Source organism: Zonotrichia leucophrys, chromosome 12 (assembly GCF_028769735.1).
Source record: "Zonotrichia leucophrys gambelii isolate GWCS_2022_RI chromosome 12, RI_Zleu_2.0, whole genome shotgun sequence".
NCBI lineage: Eukaryota > Metazoa > Chordata > Aves > Passeriformes > Passerellidae > Zonotrichia > Zonotrichia leucophrys.
In genome coordinates this window covers 3,267,741-3,284,785 of record NC_088182.1, presented here as the reverse complement: position 1 = coordinate 3,284,785, position 17,045 = coordinate 3,267,741, and the positions used below count along the sequence as shown (strand labels likewise).

Here is a 17,045-nt window from a genome sequence, read left to right as displayed (position 1 = left end):
ATCAGCTCTCATTGACTATTCATAACAGGCAGTGATACACAAGCTATAATTGCCAGCTATGACAGCTGAAATTTCTCTAATTAACAGGCAAGTGCTTCAGTAGCAGGCATAATAAAGGACACTAACAATTTTGTAAAGCGTTTTGTAGCAATTACAAATAAACACGACTGCGTTTTACTACGGTCCCTCAGGATAATTCTTCCCACATTTCAGCAGGCTGGGAGCAGGGTTTAAACGTAAGGCACAGCGAAATGAATGTCGAGGTGCAGAACTCAGCCAGGGTGAAGTTGAATATGATCAGCAGCATTTATTTCCCTCCTGGACTGTGGTGCTATTTGAGAGCCTCAGTTTTACAGCAGCAGCTGACTGAACTGAGTGTTTAACAAGCACAACAGAGAAAGGCATCTCTGTCCCTGAAAGCCTCCACAGCCTGGCTGCAGAGCAAAGATATATGTGAATGTATGTGGATTTACGGGGAAAAAAAACCCAACCAAAAATTGTCTTGTATTAATATAAATTAGCTTTAGATTAATATGTATTCCAAGTGAAAAACGGCCATTTATGCTACTGACTCCCATTGTGTATTTCAGTGGTGTAAATGACAGCTTCACATATTATCTGTGATATTAAAAATATAAACTTTATGAGATTATAAAAATATGTACAATAAAATCAGCATGGCATTTATGAGTACTCAGCATTTGAGAGCGTAGATCTGCATTAAACCTGCACCACAGATGTAAAGGATAAGACAGCAGTGAACTGCCCAATGAGCTAGAAAAGTACTCGTAACTCACAGGCTTTATGGATATTTCCCAGCCTGTGAGAAGCACTACCTTGCCTTGGGAGTGTGGATTGACCATAATTTTCCCAGTTGTTTAAGCACTCAGAAGGGGCTGCATTTTTATAACCTCACTGCAACTCATTGTGCCATGAAGAGGGTGACAGAGCAGGCAGGAGTGAGAGCAAGGAATCCCTCAGGAATTGCAGGGAGAGCCTGGATGGATCCTGGCCATGCTTATCTGACTGGTTTTGACATTTGCTGAGCGAGTTTCTGTGGATCACAAGGGAAGTGTTGTGCAAGGACCATCTTTCTGGCCAAACTCTGCACACCGGTGCTTGCTGTAGGGATCCTGTGGAACACTCAGCTCTTGCTACAGTGGCACTGACTCACAGTTTGCATTAAAATGTTCATTACTGCAATGCAGCTCATGCTTTAGCACAACTTTGGTAAACAGAGACTGTTTCAGTGGAGTCCAGCAACAGGACAAGGGACAATGGGCACCAACTGAAACACAGGAAGTTCTATCTGAATCTGAGAAAAACTTCTTTATTGTGAGAGTGGCAGAGCCCTGGAACAGCTGTCCAGAGATGTTGTAGAGTCTCCTTCTCTGGGATTATTCAAAATCCACCTGGACATCATCCTGTGCAACCTGGTCTGGATGACCCTGCCATGGCAGGGATGGACTGGGTGATCTCCAGGGGTCCCTGCCAATCCCATCTCTGACTGAAACTCCTTCCCAACACCCCAAACAAGCAGGAACTTTATCCCTGAGCTGTTTCCCTGTTGAGACAACTGCTGCCATGGTGGCAGAGGTTGCAAGGCAGAGGAAGCCTGGATGTTACTGCTGCCCTCCAGGATTGATTCAGGCCATCCCTGGTCAGATATGCCACTCAAATACTGCAGCTTTTCCAGGGCTGGTTGACAGCCAGTGACTGTGGATCTTGAACAACTGGAAAATTCTTGCATGAGGGGGCTAGTGTTCCCTACAAGCAGAAAAAGATGATGATGATTAGTGAATTAAATAAAAAACCCTCAGACTCTATGGAAATTGTAAAAAAGTTTATGGCTTTGATTAGATAATTTTTTGGTTATGTAATTTGATTAAGCAACTTGAGGTAAAGCTTCCAAAAATGTTGCCTGTGATTTTGGTTTTCTTCTTAAATGCAATTAAGTTTCTTCTCAAATGCTAGATGCCATTTAAATAAATGTTAGTGTTCTGTTCAGGTGGCTGAGGTCAGTCAGGATTTTTTTTTTTTTTTTTCAGGACTAGCACACAGCTGGATCTGTTTAGAAACAAACCAGAAACATGTGGGATATTTAATTTCCAGTTTCAACGGAAACACACCTATTTGTTATTTCCCTATAGCAACGTGATAGACTGCAGGAGATAATGTTTCATCTGATTCTGAGAGATAATCCCTAAATCAATCCAGGAGAATAAGCCCAGCAGAAGACTTGTTTTGATGTGTGAGTGGAGGGTCCCATAAATGTGATGTTTGGGATTCTCCAGCTGCCATAGCCCCTGGTAAATGAGCTGCTCTGGAGCCAGGCCAGTGCCCATCTCACTGCAGATATTTCCATTGTTCAAATATAACTTGCATCTCCACTATTCATCTCACAGGCAAAAATAGTAGCATTGCCTCGGGTCAATATAGGCTGGTTTTTACAGCACTTTGCCAAACTTTAAACATTTGGGCTGCAAACTTGTGTTCTGGGCTTTGTCCAGTGCTGATTTCTGCCTTTAGTGGTGCACTCGAGATGAAGTTTCAGTCATTTCCAAGAGTAAGATTACAGGGAGAAAATAAAGTTTGCCTATGTTCTGAAATTCTGGATGCTTTCTTTGAGAGGGGTTTCAGCATCAACATAATTTGAAACAAGAATCTGAAGTTTGGCACCGGCATGGTTTGCGCTGTCCCTGTGAAATCTGCTAAATTTGGTCCTGAGCTGTTGCAATTTGTGTGTTCTCAGCACAAAGTCGGCGCAAGCTTCCAGTTTAATTCCTGAGGGACTTTAACGGAGTTCAGAGAGTGGTGCCAGGTCTGAGGAGGCCAGCTGGGTTTCCTGGTGGATTCCAGGAACAAAGGGATGCTCTCTGTGCTCCTCGCCAGGCAGGGAGAGCCACACGAGCTGCTGGCATGGGCTGGATGTGAATTATGTGACTTTTTAAATAACACATTGACCACGGCAGCCTTACAGGAGCCCTCCTCAGCACCTGCTGTACCTGGGGCAGGTAAGCCCAGGTTTCCTGCTCGTCCTGGGATGTGTCAGCAGCGCTAACGATGTGCCATGTGTGGTCTCGCCAGGGCCACAGATAATGAGCTTAACCAAAGGGACGGGCAGGCAGCGTTTCCATCACGTGTAATGGGAATGTTAGAGTGGTCCCAGCTGAGTGCGAGCAATCCGGGCTGAATGGGGAGTCAGCGAGCCAGCTGACTGGGAACAATGGGAAATAGCCTTTGAATACACAAGGTGCCAGCGAGAGCTTTCATTAGCATTTATCTAGATTACTCACTGCCTGCCCGCCTGCGTGCGGCCGCGCCTGCAAAATCCCCCTCGCCACAATACCTGGCTCCCACTATCACACACATTCGCTTTTGTGTCCAAGAGCTAATTCCCAGGGAACAGAGAAGGTGGGAAGCAGCCAGACTGCTTCACAAAGGGAAGGGTGCTGCTCTTGTCCCCGAGGTGCGGGACAGACAAGGAGGGAACGCTGCCACACACCAGGGGATGGGTTTGCTTTTTGGACGTGTCTTGGCTTCAATTTGCAACCTCTAGGCTTGCAACTACAAACCTAATATATACATACATATATCTATCTATATCTATATATCTATATATCTATATCTATATAACAAATCTGCTGTTTCAATGTTTGATTTACGCCCTGATGGAGGCTGCCAGGTGCTGGCAGGTAAGGGCAATCCACAGGAGGCTGATGCACGTCAGGTGTCCTGCCCGTCTGCACGGGATGCTGAATCAGAATAAAGGGGGAAATGAAGCGCTCATGAGGGACCTGCACCCTGCAGGGGATCATTATTAGGGAACTCAAAGGCTAAAATGCACTCTCTGCCAGCTTTTCAAGGGTAGGCACTGGCGCTGCCAAGGGTTGGCTCTCGGACAGCAGTTCCCACCAGCGAGAATAAACTCGTGTCCTTTGTGCGAGGAGCAGATGGCACACAGCTCCTGCTCGGAGCTGGCCACACACCAAACCCGGCTCCTAATGCTGGAGTGGCTGCCTGCGATAGCACTGATGGCTTGGCATTGTTTATTTTGTTTCTTTAAATGCAAGTTGGCTTCCCTGCTCCGCAGTAACTATTTAACGCTGTATTTCTGTACATATACTTAGCAAGTTCTGTTTAAACAAGTGATTCCTATTTAAGCAGCGTGATTAGGGGAGCGTTTGCTTAATGTATCAATACTTTAATTACTTTTCTTGTTTTTGCAAATATTTAAGACTTGCGAGAAACAAAAGCTAGGAAAAAGAACAGCTGTGACTTTATAAATAATTCTTGCTTTGGTGTGTTAAATAAACAGAAGTCATGGAACTGTACAGATTATGGTTACCCACAGCGGTGTGAAAGAGAACTGTGTCCCACAACCATACTTCAAAGTTAAGTATCTGGGATATTTCAAAGTGTGAGAGGTGTTTTTTAATTATAACCATTGGGTTACCTTTATTAAAGCTCGAGTGCCTCTGCTGGGAATGTGTTCAGACTGAGTTCTCTTTCCCTGTGTTTATTTGAAAATGTTCAATAATAAAACCCACTGATAGCTGTGAAGCGTTGGGTTCTTAATAATACATGTAATTAGTGTGGATCTAATTTAAAAATACCCTTCTGAAAAGTTCTTTGTTGAATATGTGAAAGCAAACCAGGGTTTTCTATGGCATCGTGCAGGCACAATAATTAAATACACACTCTAAATATAACAGCAAAAAGATCTCAATTCTGGTGGGGTTTTTTTGCATGTGGGCATAGCAATCTGCCTATGCATTGGAAGCTTCAAGACTGAGCCAAAATATTTAAACTAAAACATACCACAAGAGAGGATGTGAAAGCAAATGTAAAACTTTGGCTTTATTCCCATCAGTTAATGCTGAAGTCTTGAGATCCTTATTTGCTCCACTTAGCATCTCTGAAAGAGTTCCAATCCTCAGAAGTAACTTAAATGAAATGATACTTATTGTTAAACTGCTGAAGGAACTGCTCTGCCCTTGAAGCTCTTTAGAAGTCCAATATCTCTGTAATTTATGCCACTTGGGGAAGGCAGCGATGCCTCAGGAGCATCCCTGCACTGTCCCTGTAAGCTCTGCAGGGCCAGCAGAACCAACACTATTGTGCTGATTCAGTCTCCCATGAAGCAGAACGATGAGGTCAGAATAGGGTAAATAAGTGTTTAATATGGCACTGAGACCTTGTGGCGGGGAGAAGCAGGAGAGCTGACCTAGGACCAGGGAACTCCTCCTCCTCCTCCTCCTCCTCCCTGGGCTGCCCCTCTGGGTGTTGATTACAGCACTGCCAAGAGGTCTTGGCCAGAGATGAAGACAAAAGGTGATTCCTGAGCCTGGGGATGCTCCAGCTGGATTTACAGCGGTGACACTGGGATGGAAGGGGGTGAAACAGGGTTTGGGTGGCGAGGCCAGAGAAGGAACCCATCAAAAAGGGACTCCTCCTTCACCTGAGCAGCTCCAGCTCCAAAACCACCAGCTGCCAGCCCAGCAAAGCCCAGCTGAGGGAAGGACCTGCAGGCAGATCACACTCCTCATCCCTCAGCTCAAATCCCCCGTCCCTTTTCCATTCACGGCACAATGGAAGCGGCCACTGCAAACCACAGAGCCAAAAGTACGGAAGGCTGGCGAGGAAATGAGGAAATCTGATTATAGGCTGGATTTGTGTTCTAAAAGCTTCTTCCCTGATAGCTGAAACCTCAGCTTCCTCACAAAAAAGCATCTTTGATTTCCTGGTTTTGATGCTGCAACAGCCAAACTAATCTCTGAATTTTTTATGGGTTATTTAACTGGACAGCTTCTACTTAAGAATGACAAATTTAAGCTTGCACAAATTGTCACTTTTTGCATGCTGAAAAGTGCTGTGGTTATTGTTAGCAGTTACAAGAATATGCAATAGCAAATTAGGAAGATTTAAAGGAAGAAAGTGGGTAATGAAAGTACAGGAGCGTGGAGTCAAATGTTAGTTCTACACTTGTGTTTATAAGGTTGACATGCTTGCAAATCTGAAATCACTTACAGAGCATCAACACCCATTTTGATTTTGCTGCGAAATATCACTTTAGAGAGACAGTATTGGTAAGCACAGGCTGCTCTGAGTGATGGTTATTTCAAAATAAGAACGTTTTCTGTAGAAGTGATAATCCCCTTTTAATAATCTCAGAGCACGCCAAGTGATTCGGTGGACTTGAACGCGGCATAAAAACTATTGACATAGTACTTCATCTTTAAAACTGATAGACACGTGCCCCAAAAGCTAATAAAGTTCATTCTAATACAAACGAGGAAGTAAAATAGTATATCATAGCCTGTGATGGCTTTGGCTCCTGATCATATAACTGTAGCCCAGGGACAAAGAAAATTGAAGTGATTTAGAAAGGTACCCAGTAGGATATATCTGGTATTAGGCAGCTTGCTGAAGCAAAACAGTAATGTCAGAGAGATACAAAGGTGTAAAATCCATTTGAGTGTGTCCAAGTGCTTCTGCTCTCTGACCTTAATGTCTCCAGATGAACTCCCCTTAGGGTCAGCTGAATAATGCTTAATAACCTATGGCCAGAAACTGCCAGGACCTGCTAAGGATCACAGTCTTCACTTCTGTGTTTTAGCTACTGTATCCATATTAAGAATTTTAAGCCATTTCTATTTGAAAAGATATTATCTTTCATCTCTCAATTTTTACTGCTCCAGACTTAATATGAAACAGAGCAAAACAGGAATGCCATTTATGGTTCATTAGGTTTTATATTAACCACCCGATGAAAAGAATATGTGGGAATATTAAGTATTAATGGTAAATGGCAGGACTTGCTTATCTGTTTGCCTTTGTTTTCATTTCCAGGTTCAGGTGGACAATGAGGGGTTTGATTGCTAATTCTCAGCTAGAGCTCCTGCGCAGGGAAGGCCCAGGAGAGGAGCAGACCTTCAATGAGACAGGATTTGAGTCTTTTAGGAACAAAGGCAATGTAAGTGTTCATTTCTGCCTTTGAAGTTGGGAAAGATGTGCTCTCACTGAAGGAGACTGGCATTAGCTCCAGAGCTGGTGTGTGTGATGAATTCCTCCGTGGGCTCTCAGAGGGGACAGCAGGGACTCTGCTGGGGACAGCAGGAGCAGAGTTTGTGCTGCAGCACGGGCACACCAAAAGCAGAGCTGGTGTGTGTGATGAATTCCTCTGTGGGCTCTCGGAGGGGACAGCAGGGACTCTGCTGGGGATGTGAGGCAGCAGCAGCAGAGTTTTTGCTGCAGCACAAGCAGAGCAGGTGTGTGGGGCAGGAGGAGAGGAACAGAGGGAAACGGGGGCTCTGCCTGGCTGCAATCCAGAGCCAGGCTGTGCCTGTGCTGGGAGCTCACCTGTGCTCTCACCCATCCTGAAACTCTGTGAGGACACAGCAGGTGCCTCAGGTCCTGCCCAGAGCAGATTTCCAGTGTTTAGCTCATGAAGCACACCAACAATACACAGCAATGTTTGCCTCCCATTTATCCTCTTTGCAGTGTAATCTCACCAGCCCGTGGAATTGCAGCGATGCTGCTCCATGTCTCATTTCGTTATAAAATCAATCCTATTGCAAAAACATTGGTTGGATAAAAGACACTCTAAGTATTAATGCCTTCTCTGACACTATAAGGACACTTTTTATGCTTGGCTCGTTTTGAACAAGGAATTCTGGTTCAATGAGGAAAGTCATAGAAGGATTTAGGCTGGAAAAGACCTTTGGGGCCATCAAGGCTGACCATTAATCCCTGTTGGAGGGCACATAATTCCCGGTTTTGTTCCTTCTCCAGGTCACACCACCTGGCTTTATCTTCAGTGGCAATGGCAGTGATTTCCACCTGTTATTAGCACTGTGTTTCTGGTGAGCCCTGTGAATCAATGTTTACCTTAATGAAAGACATAAATTACCCACATTGGCTCTTGCATTGGCCAACTGCATGGAGTTATCCCACAGCTGCACCTCCTCTGCCATTGCTTCCTTTAAAATACACATTCTGATCAGCAGCATTGATCAGCAGCACTGAATGAATACACAGATACAAATATTTGATAAAAGAAAAGGCAAAGCCCACAGGGAATCATAACCCAGAAATGATCATTCCTATCAGAAGACACAATCACTAATCTTGTAATTTCCAGTGAAGCCTCAGAGCTGCTGGTTTGCCCTAATCCAGAAACTGCATTCCAGTTTTCCTGCAGACTGATGTTTCTCTGCATTTCTCTGCAGAAATAAACCAATGTTCTTGATAAGAATTTTACAGACAGAATGGAAGTTAGACTACAAATACTAATTAATGAGATTATCCAGTAACAGACAGAATAAGTGGTTGTGTTTCTTTGAAAGTTGTATTATGTGTCCAGAATTTTCATCCTGGTGGCTGCAGCATGAAACATGGGATACAGAACTTGAAATTTTGTGTGATTTATGGTGTGACTGTATTTATTTTAAATATTTTTATGGTTTGAGTTGCAGTTTGACTGTTTTGGGGTGTTAGGTGTAGATGGGAAATAAGATTTCAATGATAATTCTTTTCCCCTGCCTATCTGTGCTCTCCTCTGTTGTTTCCCCAAATGAGAGGGTTCTGCAGTGAGCTGCACTTTATTTTCAAATTATTTGTGTCAGTTCTGACCATGATGATGACAGAAAACTCAGACTCTGTCTAGGACACAAATGTGTCTGCACATACATCTCTAGAGGCACAATCTCATGGCTGGGGGGAAGAGACTGAGAGTTTCTGAGAAACACACCTATGAAAACATTAATTAAATCACAGATGAAGCCCAGATGATGGGGCTGCCTGCTTAAAACACTACATTGGTTGCCAGGATGATGATCAACACAATTTTCTGCGCTATTTAATTTTTTTTTTGGTTTCTTGGCTGTAGTTAGAAGGTTATAAACTGGCAGGCATCTATTCCTTTCCTAAGACTTTGAAATTCAAGTTGCTCTCTGCTTTCTTTGAGTTTCATGTTCTTAGCGGAGGAGAGAAATCACAATAATTACAGCTTAAAATAGTCTCATTTCATGGTGTGGCTAACAAGTGAAACTACAAGTAATGATGTAATCTAACATGTCAAAAAAGAAAATGAAAAGAGGAGACAGAAGGCAGGACAGAGCCAAGGGATGCGATGTGCCATGTCATCTTCTAATTAACTAACTGATCCTTTAAACTGTCAAAATCAGCCAGGAAATCCATGGCCCAGTGTCTTATTAATATTCATACTGGGCCATGAGAAGCTCTGATTCCAGTCCCAGTGGTTAAACATTAAAATAATAATAATAACAAAAAGAAACCTGGCTAGCCAGGGCTGCAGGAGCATCACAGTGATGGGGAGATGCAGGCAGGGCACCCTGCTCCCCAACTCTGCTGGGGAACCCTCCCAGGCCCATTTCTGGATTATTAGGGGGCTCCTATATTGAAAATAAACCCCAATTATTTTTCCCCTTGCTACGAGCTGCCACGTTGTTAATCACATTAAGCTCCGCGTTGTCAAAGGCAAGAAGGATGCATGGAATGTTTTGCAATATGAGCCCATTTTTAATTTTGCCCACACCAAAGGAATACGCAGTTAATAAAGCCTGGTTGTTTGGAGGAATGGGGGAATTCATTTTGCCATGTAGGATGCAATTCAGGATTGTTTTTGCAGAAATCTGGGGCCCACAAGAAAAATAATCTTCCATAATCTTCTTATAATGCAATTATTCTCTTACATTTCAGCCTGCCAGTCTCTTCCTACTCCCACTAAGCAGTTTCCTGAACCTTGAAGTCTAAGGGAGCAGCTGACATTTGGTTTCTCCATTCATTTTCTGTTTAATTCTTCATGGCAGGACAATGCTTTAAAAAAAATAATAAAAATCCTCTCTGCTCAGAATTACATGGACTATTTTGGGGCCCACTCTGCCACAGACAGGGATGTGCCTGTGTGCAGCAGAGGATGGGGATGAGGAGGTAATTCAGCACCTCCTGAAGTCAAAAAGGAGTTTTGACATCAGCCTTTTACAATTAATTTCAAGCCCAGACTATTTTGAGGGCAGTTAATCCTGTTTTATTCTTGCCATTTCTCGCTGTGCAAGGCATAGCAGAAAGCAATATATTATGTAGCCCTTTATAGCAGCATGATCAGTAAAGGAGTAGCTGGGCTGTAAATCACATGCTGCACCTCTCAATGAAAAATAATTAAATTGTTGGAATCTCATTAATTGATATCCTTTATTTAATTGATACACTAAAGGAAAAATATCTTGGTTTGCCCCCTATTTCTTCTTGTTCATTCCCTGCCCTTGCCAGTTTCCTCTGATATAACTTTCAGTTTAACTTTATTTCCTCCAAGTGCAGTTTGACACATCACTTGGGGGAAATAAAGGCCACATTTCCCATCTCAGCTCCTACTGTGGGGGTTCCTGTTCCTGGGAATGTGCTGGTGAGGATGGGATTCCCTGGGATTGTCCTCCTGCTGCTGTGGGCAGCCCCAGGGATTCCCAATTCCCAATTCCCTGGGATTTGCCCCTCCTGCTGCTGTGGGCTGCCCCAGAGATTCCCAAATTCCCAATTCCCTGGGATTTGCCCCTCCTGCTGCCCCAGGGATTCCTAAATTCCCAATTCCCTGGGATTTGCCCTCCTGATGCCGTGGCCCGCTCCAGGAATTCCCAATTCCCTGGGATTGCCCTTGGGCTGCTGTGGGCTGCCCCAGGGATTCCCAATTCCCTGGGATTCCCAATTCCCTGGGATTGTCCTCCTGCTGCCCTGGGCTGCCCCAGGGATTCCCAATTCCCAATTCCCTGGATTTGCCCTCTTCCTGCTGCCCTGGGCTGCCCCAGCTCCTCCTGCATCCCACCAGGACCATCCCAGCAGATGCAATTTGGGCTCTCACCTCCCAGCCCTGGGTCAGCAGCCCAGGTTGTGGTGGCTGAAGGAACTTTCCCTGGTTTTCCATCAGCTGTGGGGGCTGAAGGAACTTTCCCTGGTGTTCCATCTGCCCCTGGAGCAGTGTCAGGGCATCCTGGGATGGCACCAGCACTGCTGCTCTGGAGTTCTTGTCTTCTTCCCTAACCATGGACGCACAAACCCTGTGGCAAGTCCTGCATCAAAACCTCCACACTGTGCCCACAGAGAGCTGGGATTTCTCTGAGAGCCACTCAGAGCTTTCTCACCCCCCCCCCAAAAAAAAATTATATTCAAGCAAAACTTTCAACCCAAATATTTAACATTGCATATTTAACTCTGTTGTTTAAGCTCTATTATGGATGAAAGGCAAGCTCCATTTAAGAAAAAAACTAAAATTAAATACTCCAAAGTGTCTATCAGCCGGGTTACATCAGGCACTGAACTGCCAGACCACAAATCTTGAATATGTTGATGCTAAATGTCTACGAGGAGCATATGTTATGGATCAAAGAACACACTGATTAATCCAGCAGAGACAAAAGTCTGTCACTTTGGTCATGGTGCCATGATACCACAGAAGACAGCACCGAGAAGCACATGAATAGAGAACAAATGCCAGTGAGAGAAAGGAGAGAAAAGGAGGTTAAAATCTAAAAGAACAGTTTTATTGGGTCAAATGCTTTCACCTATAGTTGCAGTTTCTTAATGCATTTCTTATTTTAAAAAAATAAAGTTCTCAGGATTTTGAGGGGATGTGAATTTTTATCTATTTCCCTGCTATCATTTTATTAATACAATTTTATATTAATTCAAGCATAATTTCTCTAGTGAAATTTATCTACCTGAGGCTGTCTATTTACATTGGTGCATCATGAGGGAGCAGCAACCTGAAATCACAGCAATGCAATTGAGCTGGGCTGTTTTTCTCCAGCAGTTTTTGGTTTATTTTGCATTTCTGCCAAGCGGTTTAGCAGAGCAGTGTCTTGTTCATGTGTAGTTTTACTTCAGTCCTTCAGCTGAGGTGCTAAAGTAGAACACACTCTTAAAAATCTACTTGAAAGCAGAGGAAGAGTTCTTCCTATTTAGTATTTTAAAGTATTTTTCCATTCAGTATCACATCCCTATATCTGGTATGTCTTCCCTAAAGAATGCTCCAGAAAACCTTTCCCATAACTTACAAAGGAACACTTATTTCAAACATTTTCCATTCGGTTTCAGTGTTTGTTTGAAAGTGTTTCAAACATTTGCTTTCTCTGCATTCATAACTTCTTCCTCACTGTAGCATTTAGTTTTTAATTAGAAAGAGGGAAGAAAACAACTTAGGAAAATGAGACTTTCCTAAATTCAAGCTTTAATACTGAAAACATTTCTTGTTCAGGGAGTAGCAAAGCCTGTGAGGATCCCCTGCTTGCAAACTGGGGGATCTGTACACAGATTGCATTCAGGGCCACCTGATTTTCTGGTGAGAATGGGATTCCCAGCACCCTTTTTAGCTTCCAGAAGAGTCTGTGGTTGAGCTCTGCTGTCACTCAGGGCTGTTTTAATGCATCCCCTACATTTTGACAAGGTGGCCACCTTCATCATCCTAATATCCTGTCCATGCACGTGCAGTTGGCTAAATTAATGTAAAATGCATGAACTGGGTTTCTCAAAAGTAGTCAGTGAGGGGGTATATTAACTATACATGTTTTGTCACTTTTCCATCTCATTTGGGTGCAGATAAGTTATCAGTAATCTCAGACAAGAGATATTTGTGTGTGAGTGGCTTTGCATATTTTATGCTGGCAATAGCTCCTTATACCATTGTACCTAGCAAGCATGTCAGGCAGCACATGCACCCTCAATTTTACCTGATTTTATTGCAAAGTGATGCCTGGGGTTCTCTGAAGGAATAACCACGGCTGTATCCTGGAGATTCCTTTAACAAGCCACTGCTTGGCTGTATTTGTCCTCAGCTTCTTTTTCTGCATAATTTAAAAGGCAGCTGTCACAGCTACCTGCTGTCCTGCCTGAAACCTGGGCAGTGTTAAATAAACCTGACATTTGTACAGTGCTAAGGAAACCCCACAGTGATGGGGAGAGGCTCAGCCCCCTCCATGAGCCTCCCATTCCCAGCAGCCAGGCTGGGATTCATGGAAAACCAACAGCACCAACTCATCACATCCCATTACACTGCCAGAAGGAGCAGACCTTCCCTCAGAGAAAGAGTTAAAGTTAATTGCACGGTAAAGACCATGAGATCAGAATCCTGGGACTCAGGAACTGATTTATGCACTGCAAATGTGTATATCCTTTGCAGAAAAGGCCATTTCCTGTTTAAAAATGTAAAAATACTTGATTAAACTCTGCGGTTCCCAAAGCAAACACATTACACTCTTTAGTCCATTAAAACTCTGCGAGCCCGTTACCCCTCGTGCTGTGATGGATTGATTGTGTTTAATCTCTCCTCCTTCTGAAGTTGTTTTCATTTCCTGCAGCCCCCTGCCCTCCCAGCCCCAGCACACCAGCAGAGCATTCACTGCCCGCCAGCAGGGCTGATTATAAACATCCATTGTCACTCGGACAATGTTTATATGGAAACAGCTCCGTTTTATGAGTCATTATTATTATTGTTATTATTGTCACAAAGCCAGGTGGAGGCTGGAGCGGGATGGCAATAAGGACACCTGAGCAGGCACCACTGAAAATTCTTATCTTCTACCATCAAATTAAGTCAGTGTCAGAAGGGCTGATGCATTGAAATCATGCTGCACTGTATTACTCTAGGAAAAGCACTCTTTAGCTGAAGCTGAACACAGAGTAAACATGTTCCTTAAAGGGAAAAAAAGAGGTGGATTCTGACCTTTATTCTAACTGTCCAATAATAGTTTGCTATTTACCAAGAAACAAAGGTAAATATTATTAGCAGAGCAACCTTCCCTGCTGTATTAGAAATACACAGGGGCAGTGGTGCCGTCAGCCCTTTTCTGTCTCACACCTACTCAGGGACTTCTCATACAGCTGAGACTCTCTCAGAAGTGTTAATCAGGCTGGTTCAAGGAATTTATGAAATAGAAACTCTCCCCAAGCTGGAGCACAGTGCAAAGCCCTGGTGTACAATATTAGTGTCGTAGGTAATTAATTTCCTTAAAGATCAAGTTCAGGAATCTTTTTCTGTGGAGTTTCTGAGTCATTGCTCATTTCATGGTTTAGGGCTCTGTTTATCCTGAGATTGGTGAACACATACAAGCTTCTTAAAGCTGTTTTCCAGGTCTGTGCTTCTGAATGATTTCCTTTCTCTCTGCCACTTGCACATTTAAAAAAATGTAAACTGCAGTATTCATAAGTTCGTCAAATTTCAAAAGAATGGACTAATTTTTCAAAATCAGTGTGTGCTCTTGAAAAGGTGTAATACAGATAAATTCTACTGTACATTCTTTTATATTGAGAAGGGAAACTGTCTGCTTGGTGTTTGTTTTCACTTAGAGAGTTCTTAGAAGTGCCCACCATAATCTCCTCATAGCCCCCTGTGTATGAATTCTAATGAATTCTATTGGGAACTTTCTCTAACAAATTTGGGAAAAGGCTGATGGGGAGTTACAGACTTCATAATTCATGGAACACTAAGGTTGGTGCTTTTTCATTTCTCTCAAGCACAGAGATCTAGCTAAAACTCAGGATTTGCATCAGTGCTTTTTCAGTTCAGGAGGCAGAACTAATGGGATGGCTTCTGAATCATTGCAGGAAATCTGAATATGTGGTTCAGACATCAAGAACAGTAGTAAAGAAAAAGTGAAGAATTGCTGTTCTTCCAACAAACACATGGCTTCTGAGTGGTGGGAGGCAAGAATTGCTGTTATAAAATATAATGCAGCCAGAAATTTCCGACAGGTGTCATGTTGGGATTTTTAAATGCCTAACATCAATTAAATTTGAAATGATGCCCCAATGGAGATGGGATTGTTTTATCTGTTAACTTATCTCCAGGAATCTGAAAAGCTTTGATTCATCAGTCAGGTGTAGTTAATGTGACACCTTTCAGTTCTTCAGTAAGTCATTTTTCAGATCAGTCTGACTGTGTGGCTTTTACAACTGACCATTTGCTGCAGAAAGTGAATCAACAGGAAGAAATGCTGTGAATTTTTCCTGCTGCTGTGGATACAGCTTTCTGGTTCCTCTGGTAATTACTTGGATCAGACCACAGGACTTGTGTGATTAGCCTGCAAACTTTGCTCTGACCTGGAAGAGAAAAGATTAATCTTTTTAATCTTTCCAAGTGTCACAGCACAGCCTGGCTTTGTGCTCTTGGTCAATGGGGTAATTTCTGAAGTCACTCTTTGGGGTTAAAGTCTTGCTCTTGAGTTGCAATATGTGACTAGGGTTTAAGTCACTGTTATGTGTGATTAAGAGTAATTCTGTGCAATTAAAGAAAACAGTTCATTTGTGGCAGGTGGCAGAAAGATAAAGAAGATAATTACTCTTTTTAGCCATCTGTGTTAAGTGCCATTAGCAGAATTAAACTGGGATTCACCACTTTGAAATTTGAGGCAAAGTTCTTTTCCCTTAACTGCACAATATAATATTGTCTGAAGCCTAATTACAAAAAAAGAGTATTTTCACCCTGCTTGCCATGAGGTGCCTGTTTGTTAATTTTGTTAAAAATGTTGGCACTCCAAGATATGATAAATTGGACAACTGCTTGTACTAAATGTCTTTGCATTACGTGCTGGCTCTGAAAAGCTGTTCAACTTTGAGTGAGTTTATCCTGAAAAGCCCTGATCTGCAGAGATGAACTCCTGCTGAAAGGGAGAAACATTTCTACCCTTCTGTCAGGTGTCTGAAACATCCCACTGCCCTTCCCAGGTCTGCTGAGAGAGGATCTGAGCACTCCCAGAGCTGCTGCAGGGATCAGGCAGTGAGCAGTGCCAGGAATATCTGCTGAGATGTGGAAAACACCCATCACCAAACACCCATCACCAAACACCCATCACCAAACACAGATCACCAAACACCCATCACCAAACACCCATCACCAAACACAGATCACCAAACACAGATCACCAAACACCCATCACCAAACACCCATCACCAAACACAGATCACCAAACAAACATCACCAAACACCCATCACCAAACATCCATCACCAAACACCCATCACCAAACACAGATCACCAAACACCATCATCAAACACCCATCACCAAACACCCATCACCAAACAAACATCACCAAACACCCATCACCAAACACACATCACCAAACATCCATCACCAAACACCCATCACCAAACACCCATCACCAAACATCCATCACCAAACACCCATCACCAAACACCCATCACCAAACACACATCACCAAACACAGATCACCAAACACCCATCACCAAACACCCATCACCAAACATCCATCACCAAACACACATCACCAAACACCCATCACCAAACACCCATCACCAAACACAGATCACCAAACACCCATCACCAAACATGCATCACCAAACACAGATTACCAAACATCCATCACCAAACGAACATCACCAAACGCACATCACCAAACACCCATCACCAAACACACATCACCAAACACCCATCACCAAACACCCATCACCAAACACCCATCACCAAACACCCATCACCAAACACCCATCACCAAACACCCATCACCAAACACCCATCACCAAACACCCATCACCAAACACCCATCACCAAACACCCATCACCAAACACCCATCACCAAACACCCATCACCAAACGCACATCACCAAACACCCATCACCAAACATCCATCACCAAACACCCATCACCAAACACACATCACCAAACACCCATCACCAAACGCACATCACCAAAGCAAAAAAGGGAGTAGGGAAACCTTTCCTGGACAAATGGACTCTCAGTGTAGGAATTCCTGCCTCCTGGGAGCCTGCAGGGAGTGCAAACCAATCCTTGCTCTCTCCAGCTGTGTGATGATAGCACCAAGCACTGCTGGAAATGAAAAGGACGGTTCTGGAAAAGCAGTCATCTCCCAAAGTCTGGGTTATTTTCCCCAATTTCTCTGTTTTCTGGTAATTATAAGGAGGCTGAGTTTCATGACTATAGGACCTGGCTCATGTTTTACCTTCTGGTATTTATCAGTTGTGTCTGCTCTGTACTTTCACTTTGGGTATCAGAATTCTTG

The 17,045-nt window shown here is 43.4% G+C and overlaps 1 protein-coding gene across 1 annotated transcript in view; it reads right to left on the bottom strand.

Moving 5' to 3' along the window:
• PDZRN3 (PDZ domain containing ring finger 3) overlaps nucleotides 1-17,045 on the bottom strand; it is a 132,597-nt gene that overhangs the window by 31,312 nt on the left and 84,240 nt on the right. The window lies entirely within an intron of this gene.